This window comes from Phyllobates terribilis, unplaced genomic scaffold (genome assembly GCF_046119375.1).
Source record: "Phyllobates terribilis strain yellow unplaced genomic scaffold, ASM4611937v1 Scaffold_9__5_contigs__length_417890890, whole genome shotgun sequence".
Lineage (NCBI taxonomy): Eukaryota > Metazoa > Chordata > Amphibia > Anura > Dendrobatidae > Phyllobates > Phyllobates terribilis.
The window spans coordinates 65,917,813-65,931,801 of NW_027362769.1; the positions used below are offsets into that span (position 1 = coordinate 65,917,813).

The window sequence follows — 13,989 nt, forward strand, 5'->3', positions numbered from 1 at the left end:
CCTCAGCCAAGAACCGGATGTCGTGATCATCACTTGGTGCGACCCCCTGCTAAACCTTGCTAGGAAGGCACCATATAGTATAGCGCGAAACGGGGCCCACGTTTACCCGCATAGATCCGCGGCAACTGGACAAAAGCTTGGTCACTGGTGGGGCACGAGCCAGAGGAAGGATAGAAGGGAGTCCTGTGCCATACTCCTGAATTGCCTGGGGGTTGACCGAGCCCCTTGCCTGGTGGACACGGCACGGCTTGGGCAGTCACTACCGGTACCGAAGTGGCTTGGAGTATACGAACTGTGAGTAAAAGACCCTGGACTGCAACATGTTGTCTTTGTGCTTCTTACTTCGCCAGCACTAACGGTACTGGGACTCCCTGCACCATCACCCCCACCATCTACTACACTGCCCTGAGGCTACACTCTTCCCGTGGGGAGTTATACTATCTCAGCTGCACACACCATCAGCCTCCGGGGACTGCCTTGCAGCGGCGGTTCATAATAGCCGCAATCCACGAGTGGCGTAGTCGGACATTACCTAAAACATATAAGAGACTGCCACTGGTCTTACCACCCTGAGCCACGGGACCGGGTCGCCACTACTACTCCCAGCATTGCCCTGAAGCCCGGTCCCGAATGCCCCACGGCCCAGGGGGTGAGTCAGCTTTGGCATAGTCGGCAGGATCGTGACCAACCCGCCACAAACGGGTATTGCGTGCCTGAAAAGAGACTGTTTCACTGTACTAAAGATGGCGCCCGCCCCAGAAGAACGAGCGCCATAATGTGCGCGCCAAAAGACAACAGGAAGCCACGTCCCATCATGGGCCAGGTCCCAGAATGGCGCCACAGAAGGAGCCCTCCCCCAACAGCCATGAGTGCGGCTGTGGAGATGTCCATCAAGGTGGGGGGGCTGCCCCTGAAAGTGATTGTCAGCAGATGGCCACAAGACCACCCCCAGTGGGGGCGGAAAGAGAAGAAAACTGTGGGGCAGGGTGCGGTCTGGATCAGTCTGTACGGACCGCACCCGGGATTGGAGGAAGAGAACAGCACCAGTACCCTGGCGCGTGGCCTGCTGCAGGCTGAGCCACCCTGCAGCTTCGCGGAGTTGCTAGCACAGCTCCCCAAGAACCCAGAGCGTGCGCGAGCTGCGCTAGAAGATCTGGACCAGAGGATGGTCCGGGCGCAGCGGGATGTGATCGCCGGGTGGAAGGAGGAGTTGGCCCGGCAAGCCGTGACCCGACCGCAGGAGGCGCTACCACCGCCCAGCAGCACGCCTGCCTCCGAGGGCAGTGAAGGTGGACCGGAGTCCGGGGACGATGCCGCAGAGGAGATCGCAACGACCAAGGCAGGTAACTGGGACGTCACCACCCCCAGCCAAGAACCCGGAGCGTGCGCGAGCTGCGTTAGAAGATCTGGACCGGAGGATGGTCCGGGCGCAGCGGGATGTGATCGCAGGGTGGAAGGAGGAGTTGGCCCGGCAAGCCGTGACCCGACCGCAGGAGGCGCTACCACCGCCCAGCAGCACGCCTGCCTCCGAGGGCAGTGAAGGTGGACCGGAGTCCGGGGACGACGCCACAGAGGAGACCGCAACGACCGAGGCAGGTAACGGGGACGTCACCACCCCCAGCCCTGAAGCTGCGAGCCTGCCTCAGCCTCCCGTTACGAGGCCCGAAGCCCCGGGAGCCGTACATGTCACCACGCCTCCGCCGCTACCAGCTAGGCCTCAGGCTGCAAGCGCTGCGGTTACGCCCCGCCCCACGTCGTGCCCTTTAACCCCGGGCGCGATTCAGAAACAGACGCCACAGGCCGGGTCGCAAGGCCTAGTACTTCTGGGCACCGCTACCCCGCCAGCGCCCCTTGCCTTAGCTGTGCCACTCCCGGGCACGACCGGAAGATGACCACCGGCCTGGTCGCAAGGCCGAGTGCCCCCTGGCGCCGCTCCCCCACCGGTGCCCCCTGCCATACAGCCCCTGGGCGCGGACTTGTTCGCCCAGCACACCGGTCCGGACGGGCAACCCTTCATCTGGCCGCCCGAGTATGTCAACCCCCGCCTCCAGAGAAGCCTGTCTGCGGAGGCCGGAGCCGCACCTGAACCCCTAATACCTGTTCCGGAGCCTATGGACGTTGCCCAACCCCTGCTCGAGGACGCTCAGTTCGAATGGGACCCCACCGGAGAAAATCTGATGGGGTTCACCCAAGAAACCCAAGCGGACGCAGCCCGTCGACGAGAGTCCTGCCGTCAGCAGTTGGCGATGTTTGAGAGAGAGCGGCGGGAGCGGCGTGTCCGGCAAGAGCGGCTCCAAGTGCAAAGTGCGGAGCAGAAAAGGAGAGCCCGACAGAACCCCCGAGCCGCCAGCGGTCCCAGAGTCACCGGGACCGTGGTGAAATTTAAAATGGAGCACGGCTGGGGCTTCATCAAAGATCCTGGGACCATCAGCGACGTCTTTGTGACCCGGAGGGACGTCGAGAGTCACCTGCCAGAGGGACATCGAGGACGAGACCTGTACCCGGGTGACGTGGTGACCTACACCCGGCATAAGGATGTAAAAGGGTGGTACGCCCTCCACGTCCACCGGCTAACGGAGGAAGAGCTGCAGTATCAGCAAGGAGGGAGTCAAGAGGGTCCGGACGGGCCTGAAGATGATCAGGAGGAGCAAGGCGCGTATGGAGGACGACTGTAGAGAGCAAGGAAAAAGCGCCAATGTACATAGTTACCCGTCAGGGTAAAAAGAACTGTTGTGGGACTGTTTCCACTGAGAGTGTGGTCCCCGTTGGGACTGTTACCTGTCAAAGTTGCCCCCTTTCCTTAATCTGGCTGGGGACTAAGAACAGCCATCCCCTTCCCTACCTGGCCGAGGACTGAGAGCGGCCATCCTGTAAATAGTTGCGCTTCCTAAAGTGCCCCCTATTGGTTTTATAAAAGAACTGCAACGTCTACCTCAGGACAAATTTGCTGGACTGTTGCACCTTTAAGAAGAATGAACACCTGGTCGCAAGTTGCACAGCGGCCAGTACACAAGAATATGTCTTACTTGAAAATGTTTTATATGAAGAGTTTTATATGCTGCTAGGTGATAATGCAAATGTTTTATATGATGTTTTATATGACAAAAGAGCTCCGGTAGTATTAACAATGACAAAGAAAAGTGTTTCCCATAAAGGGAATTGAACAATGTCGTCCGTTTTCTAATGTAAAAAGTTTTGAAAAAGTTGTGCATGCCTTGTAATCAAATGTCTTTACTCTTTTACAGCCCGAGGACGTGCTGTGGATTACCAGGGGGGAATGTAGCGCCCTGAGGGTTCGGCCGCTACAGGGGTATTGCACCTCTGCCAGAGGTGTGATATTCCACTCCCGGGTAAGGATGGAGTATGGACCAAGGCTCAGTTAGCTGCATGCATCACACACACCCCATTTCCGGGGGACAGCTCAATGGTGCTCCCATTTAAACAGTAATGCAGGCACGACAGACCATGTCCCTGGCTGGAGTGGGGAGGGGGAGGAAAACCCAGTGATGTAGGAGCAAGAGGGGACGGTTTCTGAGCATTGGTAGGAGCTCATTGGTTGCTGGTCACCTGAGCTCACACTCTAGGGGAAGGTATATAAGGTGGGCACCATCTTACTTCTGGGACTAGTCTAGTCAGTGAGAGGAGAAGACAAGAGCGGAGGCTCTGTAGGAGCCCTGCACAAAGGCAGGCCTAGGGTGAAGGCTGGAGCCAGGAGAAAGGAACAGAAACACAAAGGAACAGAAACAGAAAGGAACAGAAACAGAAAAGAACGGAAAAGGAGGAGAAGTACCCAAAGTGTAGAAGGGCTCAGAAACAAGAAGGCAGAAGGGACCCTAAGGACCCAGGAAATTACGGGTGAAGGGTCAGGCAAGAAAAGGGTACCGGATCCCAAGTTGGTGGAGGCAAATAATCCTCAGCCAAGAACCGGAGGTCGTGATCATCACTTGGTGCGACCCCCTGCTAAACCTTGCTAGGAAGGCACAATATAGGATAGCGGGAAACGGGGCCCACGTTTACCCGCATAGATCCGCGGCAACTGGACAAAAGCTTGGTCACTGGTGGGGCATGAGCCAGAGGAAGGATAGAAGGGAGTCCTGTGCCATACTCCTGAATTGCCTGGGGGTTGACCGAGCCCCTCTCCTGGTGGACACGGCACGGCTTGGGCAGTCACTACCGGTACCGAAGTGGCTTGGAGTATACGAACTGTGAGTAAAAGACCCTGGACTGCAACATGTTGTCTTTGTGCTTCTTACTTCGCCAGCACTAACGGTACTGGGACTCCCTGCACCATCACCCCCACCATCTACTACACTGCCCTGAGGCTACACTCTTCCCGTGGGGAGTTATACTATCTCAGCTGCACACACCATCAGCCTCCGGGTACTGCCTTGCAGAGGCGGTTCAAAATAGCCGCAATCCACGGGTGGCGTAGTCGGACATTACCTAAAACATATAAGAGACTGCCACTGGTCTGACCACCCTGAGCCACGGGACCGGGTCGCCACTACTACTCCCAGCATTGCCCTGAAGCCCGGTCCCGAGTGCCCCATGGCCCAGGGGGTGAGTCACCTACACAAGCAAATGGCGCAGAAAAACGGTGTTCTCTGGATTGCTTTTTAAGCAAATAATGAGGATTAAGATCCAAAGAAAAGTATTCCTGGCCCCTGAGACCTGGGCCTTTGTATAGAAATATCTAACAGCAGCAGATAGCAGAATTGGAATGGAGCCTCTTGTGCTATATGCACTGCAGTCTGCTATATACCCTGCCTGCATGCCTATATACACTGCCTGCCTGATATCTCTGCAGATGGATTAGTTAGTCCTCAAAAGGACTGTTTGTTAAGATGGATATGTGTAATGTACGTTTTTTCTCCCTACACTACCTAATACACAAGCAAATCTCTCCCTGAAGCAGCAGCAGCTCTCCCTACACTGTCTGATCCGGAGTGACTGTGACGAGCATAGCAGCGCCAGTTCTGATATAGATGACGCTATGCGGCCAGCCAATCACTGTAAGGCCACAACCAACATGGCTGCAGCATTACAGTGACTGGCAGGCAATCCCTGCATGTTCATTGGCTCTGTAAAGAGTGCCAAACATGCAGGGAGGGGACCCGAGCTCCCGCCGAGCCACCCCGGAAATACTCGGCGAGCGCCGAGCATCTTGAACAGTGAGAAGCTCGGGCGAGTACCGAGCAGTGGCGAGCACACTTGCTCATCACTATATGGCACCCAAAAAATAAACAAGTTAGATCTCCTGGAATGCCACAATAAAAAAGTGAAAAAACATGGGCTGACATGATGGCCAAAACTGGCTGGGCTAAGTAGATATATTTTTGTATATGTACTTACATGTACTATGGCTCCAGTTGGGTTCCTATCACGTTGTTTTTCTTTTCAAACTGTCTCTCTTGTCCTATAATATTACTTTCTAGTCAGGAGTCAGAAAGTACTGAAATCAGATCAGTTGTTGAAGTGTGAATATAGTCTTTTCTTTCACTGATGACATCAGAAGCCTTGTGATTTTGAAAATCTGCAAATAGTTGAGTGGACAGCTCAGAAGTCTTGGCACAGATCTCAGCTGCTCCCTTTTATTCATATTAGAGTTAGATATTGTCCTTTTAACTCTATCGTATAAGGACCTTTTACATGAACCAATTTTCTTCAAAAAAAAGTTTCAAATTATTGTCCAGTTTACACATATAGATATTGTACATTCAGCTAGAATTAGCTGTTTCGTCATTGATTGAATCTTTTATGACAGCTTAAAAAGTTAATGTTTGCTGGTGTTGAAAATAGCATCTGCTAGTCATTAGATTAGTTGTGGAGACAGAAAAAAATAAGTGGTCTCAAAAGGGAATATTGTTTTGGTTCTTGTTTTTACAAATGTATCTCCATATTTTAAAGAACTAGTTTCACATATCAGTTTTTTTGGTACATGTGCTATCTGTTATTTGTGCTCATTAAAATTGATGCATCTTTTTTTGGAGGGCGACTGATTGTCTTTTATTTTTGCAGACAGACATGACCTACTTTAATCCGTGTTCCGGATCAAACTCTCCAATGTACAGTGGGGAGAATAAGTATTTGATACACTGCCGATTTTGCAAGTTTTCCCACCTACAAAGAATGGAGAGGTCTGTAATTTTTATCCTAGGTACACTTCAATTGTGAGAGACTGAATCTTGAAAAAAATCCAGAAAATCACATTGTATGATTTTTACATAATTATTTTGCATTTTATTGCATGAAATAAGTATTTGATACAATAGAAAAAAGAACTTAATATTTAGTACAGAAACCTTTGTTTGCAATTACAGAGGTCAGAAGTTTCCTGTAGTTCTTGACCAAGTTTGCACACACACATTGCAGCAAGGATTTTGGCCCACTCCTCCATTGCAAGAAAATTGCAAGACTAAAATTTTTGTTTCCTTTTTTTCTTTTTAATAAAGATCATAATATGAAAAAAGTCAACATTTTTTTAAATATATGTAACACAAAAACCTGATTTAAACAATAGGTCATTTTTCGATGATATACTGATACTCCCATTAATTTGGCAAAGATGAAGAGAAAGAAATGGTTAGATGGTGAGGCTAGGAGGCATACTTTAGAGTGTAGGCCAAAGTTTTTTCTTGATGGGTCTTGTTCCCTTCTTTGAAAGTTGTGAGGTTTGAATACATTTTATCTCCTCTCCTACTGAGTTTAAACAATTTTCTTTAAGGCATACAAGACCTATGCTGAAACATGGAGAAATCTTAGATGAGATAGATCTCTGCTTCTTTTACTGATTTCTAATTTCCACAATTCTGTTAAGATGTTTGCGGATGCTGCTACAGACTTGCATGTGTTTGTATTGTGGGTTGTTTTTTTTTTACTATCCTCCAGGTGTTTTTAATTACAGATTTAAAGGAAATCTAATATTTTTTAGACAGAGTCAGTTAATTTTGAAATTTCTTCTATGTGTTACGCTCACGCCCGGACTGTTTGGTGTGAGCGTGGTTAGTGGTCCCACTGGGCCATGAACCGAGGAGTGCCTGGAGGGGCATGACTAGGGGTCTTGCCAGATCCGACCATGGACGCACGGCGGCTTCATCAACTCCGTGGTCTGAGGAGGGACGAGGGAGGTGGCCCAGATGCTATTCCAGGTCAGACCCCGGTCACACAGCTGTTGACCCACACCGGGGAATGCAGGAACGGGCAGGTTTGGCTGGTATGCAGCCTGGCGGGTACTGACAGGCATGGCTGGTATACAGACGGGCGGGTACTGGCAGGCACGACTGGTATACAGACAGGCGGGTACTGGCAGGTAGGTAAACAGGCAGGTTAGGGACCAGTACAGACTGGGATACAGGAACAGAGCCGCAGGTGCGGAGGGGAGGCGGAGCAGAGCAGAGCCGTGGGTGCGGAGAACAAGCAAAGCAGAGCAGAGCCGCAGGAGTGGAGGACAAGCGGAGCAAAGCAGAGCAGAGCCGCAGGTGCGGAGGACAAGCAGAGCAGAGCCGCAGGTGCGGAGGACAAGCGGAGCAGAGCAGAGCAGAGCCGCAGGTGCGGAGGACAAGCAGAGAAGCTGGTGAGGAGGACAAGCAGAGCAGAGCCACAGGTGCGGAGGACAAGTGGAGCAGAGCAGAGCCGCAGGTGCGGAGGACAAGCAGAGCAGAGCAGAGCCGCAGGTGCAGAGGAGAAGTGGAGCAGAGCAGAGCCGCAGGTGCGGAGGACAAGCGGAGCAGAGCAGAGCCGCAGGGGCGCAGGTCAAGCCGAGCCGGAGGTGAGGAGGACAAGCAGAGCAGAGCAGAGCTGCAGGTGCGGAGCACAAGCAGAGCAGGGCAGAGCAGAGCAGAGCCTCAGGTGCGGAGGGCAAGCGGAGCAGAGACGCAGGTGCGGGCAGACTGGACAGGGCTCTGTTCACATGGAACTGACTGGGAAACACAGGAATATAGGAGGTAAACACAGGAGGTAGATATGAAGGCAGGGAAATGGGACAAGCAGAACCAGATACACACAAGGTACTTGCAATGAAGTAGCGAGTGGACACAAAACTCACAAACAGAAGTACAGAGACAACGAGTAGGAGTTAGGTACTGGTTCAGACACTGCAGGAAAAGGGAAGGATCAGACATAGAGACAAACAGGTAATGGGTTAGGACACAGTTCAGACAGGAACTGACACTGGAACGAGATACAGGAACGAGCCTGGGCATACAGCCCCCAGGGTGGCGGAAAAGACTAGAAGTCACAGATACAGGTAACGGGCCTGGGTACTCAGCCCGCAGGGTGGCGGAAACAGACAAGATACAGGACAGGACCTGGCAACTCAGTTGCACAGAACACACTGAAAGAAAGTGTTGCTCAGGCACCTCCCACTGGGTGGAGGAGGTTTAAGTATCCAGTGACTCACAGCAATAGGCTGGGGATGCATTAGGACTGCGCACACTGTAACTTTAAGAATCAGGAAGTGCCAGCTCCGCCGCCCTAAGCCAGCAGACAGAGACATGCACACAGCAGGTAGAGAAGCATAGTGCACAGCCTGGACTGGTAGGTAAGTTGGTGGTCTTGCATGGAGGGAGATGGTAAGCCATGCCAGCACGTCGCCAGGGATGTTATACTATGATTAATTTTTAAGCTAAGTACCCCCTGGTGGTAGACTTACTTCTCACATCCAAATCTATAAGTTAGGCATTCAAAAAGTGTAAATAAATGACTAAAAAATGCCATAAACAGAACTTAAAAAAGTATGTTTCATGAGACAATGGAGAACAGACATTTAGAAAAGAAAAAGAGAAAATAGTAATAAAGTTACTAAGCCTGATGATTTAGATTCTGAAATATTAGAGAACATAGTCCAGTAATTGCAAAATAATTATTTTTGGTAGGCTAGGTTCACATGGCAGTATTTTGGTCAGTATTTTACATCAGTATTTGTAAGTCAAAACCAGGAGAGGAACAATCAGAGGAAATGCATAATAGAAACACGTCACCACTAGTGATGAGCGAGCATGCTCGTTACTTGAGATTTACGAGCATGCTCAGGTATCTTCAGCGTGCTCAGGTGATATGTTTGACTCACTCTGTGTGTATGATTTGCGACTGTTTGACAGCTTTAATACATGTGAGGAATGCCTGTTTCTTAGGTATTCCTCACATGTATTAAAGCTGTCAAACAGTCGCAAATCATGCACACGGAGTGAGTCAAATATATCACCCGAGCACGCTGAAGATACTCGGCGAGCACCCGAGCATGCTCGCCGAAAGGGTTAACAGAACATACTCGCGTGACCATCAGCTGACTAAATGACGTCACCGAAGGTCCTGCAAGTACACCGCGGGACGCCGAAGAGAGAGGATCGCCACCGGGAGGAGACTGGAGAGGTGAGTATACAGGTTTTTTTTATTTTTAACTCTTTTTTTTTTTTTACTATTGATGCCGCATTTAAAGCATCTAAGTTGGTCACACAATATAAATCCATGCTGGTTGCATGGATTTATATTGTGTGACCAACTTGTCAAGCACTTTTCCAAGTGATGCTTAAAAAAGCTTGGAAAAGTGCTTGAAAAAACGCATGTTAAAAAACGCTGAAAAAACACTTCTCTATGGCAGAAAAAACGCATGTAAATCTGCATGCATTTTTTTCTGCCAGAGAGAGGCAAAAACGCTTTGCATCAAATCTGCTACGTGGGCACATAGCCTTATCCAGGCTCTGGGCTCAACTCTGCAGTTACTCTATGTGACTGCAGAGTTGTGAATCTTGACAGCGTGGAATGTGCATGCTGTTAGGATCCTCCGGTGTTGATGCCAGGAGTAGATGGTCGTGTGACACAAGTATACGATTTAAATACTTCCAGCCAAATGTGTCCAGCCTCGCTCAATTCATTTGTATTGAGAGAGGCTATGCAAGTCTAGTCTGCATGTGACTGCATGTATGCAAATCTCATATTTGAGTTCATGCGCCCATCCGCTCCCATCACTGGAGAATCCTCACACTGCGCACATTGAGCACTGTGAGGATCCACAAGTCTGCAGTCACATAGAGTGGCTGCGGACTTGAGCCCCAAGCCTAGACAAACCATTTAATGAAGAAAAACCACATACATGGACAAAAAAAAGTGCACATTCATTCTCATAATTACTGGGGGACCCAGAGGTCAAATCTTCACCAATCAGATTTCCATTGCATATCCAATATGTATACACTGAATATCTGTTGTAGAAAATCCTTTGACACAGTGCTCATAACTAGTGTTGAGCGATACCTTCCGATATCAGGAAATATCGTATCGGATTGGATCGGGCCGATACCCAAAAAGTATCGGATATCGCCGATTCCGATACCGGAAACCAATGCAAGTCAATGGGACACAAATATCGGAATGAAAATAAACCCTTTCTTTCCTTGTAGGTTAATTCTACATGAAGTAAAACAACTAAGAATAATGTAGAATGACATGAAAAGCCGGCCGGCAATTCATCAGCGGCATACACCGGTACCCGACAATTTACAACAGAAAGAATAGAGCTTCACACATAGATTAGATAGATAGAAACATGTCAGTCACATATATATGAAGTACAGTGACAGTGTTGCTTACTGTACTTGTCATTTAGTGTAAAGGATTTATTTAAAAAAATAATAGTGTTTTCATGCACCGTCTCTTTAAGAAAGCCGGCCGGCAATTCAGCATCTGTACCCGACAATTTAGAACAGAAAGAATAGAGAATCACACATAGATTAGATAGATAGAAACATGTCAGTCACATATATATGAAGTACAGTGACAGTGTTGATTACTGTACTTGTCATTTAGTGTTAAAATAAAGGATTTATTTAAAAAAAAATTGGCGTGGGGTTCCCCTTAATTTTAGGCTCTAGCGGAGGTTAAGCAGACAGCTGGGGCAAATGTTTGAAGCCTGGGAAGGGGGTAATACCCACGGAGCTTCCCAGGCTACTAATATCAGCCCCCAGCTGAATACCTAGCCTTTACTAGCTATTAAAATGGGGGAACCCCCCCAAAAAAATAACGTGGGGTCCCCCCTAATTTAATAGCTAGCACAGGCTAGGCAGACAGCTGGGGGCTGATATTAATAGCCCAGGAAGGGTGCCATGAATATTGGCCCCCTCCCAGGCTAGAAACACCAGCCGTCAGCCGCCCCAGAAATGGCGCATCCATAGGATGCACCAATTCTGGCACTTAGCCTCGCTCTTCCACGCTGCCCTGGTGCGGTGGCAGGGGGTAATAGGGTTGGGGTTGATGTCAGCTTATAATGCCAGCTGACATCAAGCCCAGGTTAGTAATGGAGAGGCGTCTATAAGACACCCCCATTACTAACCCCATAGTCAAAGTTAAAAGAAAACACAAACACCCAGAGTAAAGTCCTTTAATTGAAATAAAGACACAATTCTTTATTGTTCTAAATTAAACCATACTTACCATCACGCCCATTCCAGCTGAAGCCAACGATCTCCTGCAATAAAAGAAAAATAATAAAGCAACCTCATCCTTACCTTTCGATGGTTCCCAGGACAGCTCCAGCTCTGCTACATCGAGATGACAGGCTGGACCGCAGCAGAAAGCTGCCATCCAGCCTGTCATCCCGCAGACACTGAGAAGCGCAGGCATGCTTGCGCTCCTCAGTGTCTCTCTGTGACGTCATCCAGATGAGCCGAGTTCATGTCCAATGAACTCAGCTCACCTCATGCACGTCACTGACAGCGTGGGAAAATTCTCCTGCGCTCAGCGCTTCAGCGTGAGAATTCTCCCACGCTGTCAGTGACATACATGAGGTGAGGTCATGTCCATTGAAACTCAGCTCACCTCATGCACATCACTGACAGTGTGGGAAAATTCTCACGCTGAAGTGCTGAGTGCAGGAGAATTTTCCCACGCTGTCAGTGACGTACATGAGGTGAGCTGAGTTCATTGGACATGACCTCGGCTCATCTGGATGCCGTCACAGCCAGACACTGAGGAGTGGAAGTATGCCTGCGCTTCTCAGTGTCTGCGGGATGACAGGATGGATGGCAGCGTTCTGCTGCGGTCCAGCCTGTCATCTCGATGTAGCAGAGCTGAAGCTGTCGTGGGAGCCATGGAAAGGTAAGGATGATGTTGCTTTATTATTTTACTTTTATTGCAGGAGATCGTTGGCTTCAGCTGGAATGGGCGTGACGGTAAGTATGGTTTAATTTAGAACAATAAAGAATTGTGTGTTTATTTCAATTAAAGGACTTTTTTCTGGGTGTTGTGTTTTTTTAAATACTTTACTAGAAATTCATGGTGGTCATGTCTAATATTGGCGTGACCCCATAAATTTTGGGCTTAGGGCCAGCTGATAATGCCAAGCTGGCCTTAACCCCTTTATTACCCAGTGAGCCACCGCACCAGGGCCCTGGATGAGTTGGGTACAGCGCCAGAAGATGGCGCTTCAATGAACGCGCCATTTTCTGGGGCGGCTGCGGACTGCAATTTGCAGCGGGGGTGGCCCAGAAAGCTTGGGTCTCCCTGCGCTGCGGATTCCAGCCCCCAGCTGCCTAGTTGTATCTGGCTGGGCACAAAAATAGGGCGAAGCCCCACGCATTTTTTTTTTAAATTATTTCATGAAATTCATGGAATAATTAAGAAAAAAAGGGCTTCCCTATATTGTTGTGTCCAACCAGGTACAAATAGGCAGCTGGTGGTTGGGGGCAGCCCATTCCTGCCTGCTGTACCTGGCTGGACACAAATATAGTGCGAAGCCCCACATCAATTTTTTTTTAATTATTTCATGAAATAATTTTTTTAAAAAAGGGCTTCCCTATATTGTTGTGTCCGGCCAGGTACAAATAGGCAGCTGGTGGTTGGGGGCAGCCTGTTCCTGCCTGCTGTACCTGGCTGGACACAAATATAGGGCGAAGCCCCACGTCAATTTTTTTTTAAATAAATCCTTTATTTTAACACTAAATGACATTTGAGGAGTTAATAAAGATGCAGTCCCTAAATTATTATTTATTTTTTAATTAATTTTTCCCAAAACTTTTGACGTGGGCTTCGCCATATTTTTGTATGCCAGCCAGGTACAGCATCCAGCTTCTATGAACGCGCCATTTTCCGGGGTGGCTGCGGACTGCAATTTTCAGCGGGGGGGGGGGCAGAAAGCTTGGGCCTCCCTGCGCTGCAGATTCCATCCCCCAGCTGCCTAGTTGTACCTGGCTGGACACAAAAATAGGGAGAAGCTTCACGTATTTTTTTTTTTAAATTATTTCATGAAATTCATGACATGATTAAGAAAAAAAGGGCTTCCCTATATTGTTGTGTCCGGCTAGGTACAAATAGGCAGCTGGTGGTTGGGGGCAGCCCGTTCCTGCCTGCTGTACCTGACTGGACACAAATATAGTGCGAAGCCCCACGTCAATTTTTTTTAAATCATTTCAGTAAATTCATGAAATAATTAAAAAAAATTGATGTGGGGCTTCGCCCTATATTTGTGTCCAGTCAGGTACAGCAGGCAGGAACGGGCTGCCCCCAACCACCAGCTGCCTATTTGTACCTAGCCGGACACAACAATATAGGGAAGCCCTTTTTTTCTTAATTATTCCATGAATTTAAAAAAAAAAAACGTGGAGCTTCGCCCTATTTTTGTGTCCAGCCAGGTACAACTAGGCAGCTGGGGGCTGGAATCTGCAGCGCAGGGAGGCCCAAGCTTTCTGGGCCCCACACGCTGCAAATTGCAGTCCGCAGCCGCCCCGGAAAATGGCGCGTTCATAGAAGCGCCATCTTCTGGCGCTGTACCCAACTCATCCAGGGCCCTGGTGCGGTGGCTCACTGGGTAATAGAGGGGTTAAGGCCAGCTTGGCATTATCAGCTGGCCCTAAGCCCGAAATTCATGGGGTCACGTCAATATTAGACATGACCACCATGAATTTCTAGTAAAGTATTTAAAAAAAACACAAACACCCAGAAAAAAGTCCTTTAATTGAAATAAACACACAATTCTTTATTGTTCTAAATTAAACCATA

The 13,989-nt window shown here is 49.1% G+C and overlaps 1 protein-coding gene across 2 annotated transcripts in view; it reads right to left on the reverse strand.

The window, feature by feature from the left end:
- The window catches only part of ITGB2 (integrin subunit beta 2), a 170,399-nt gene that overhangs the window by 141,809 nt on the left and 14,601 nt on the right, over positions 1-13,989 (reverse strand). The window contains exon 1 of one of the 2 annotated variants that reach the window (XM_073646552.1): positions 5,353-5,491. The exons of the other annotated variant lie outside the window; for it this stretch is intronic. The gene's annotated coding sequence lies outside the window, so the exon portion shown is untranslated. Of the gene's footprint in view, positions 1-5,352; positions 5,492-13,989 lie in introns of those variants that run through there. 2 annotated transcript variants of the gene reach the window in all.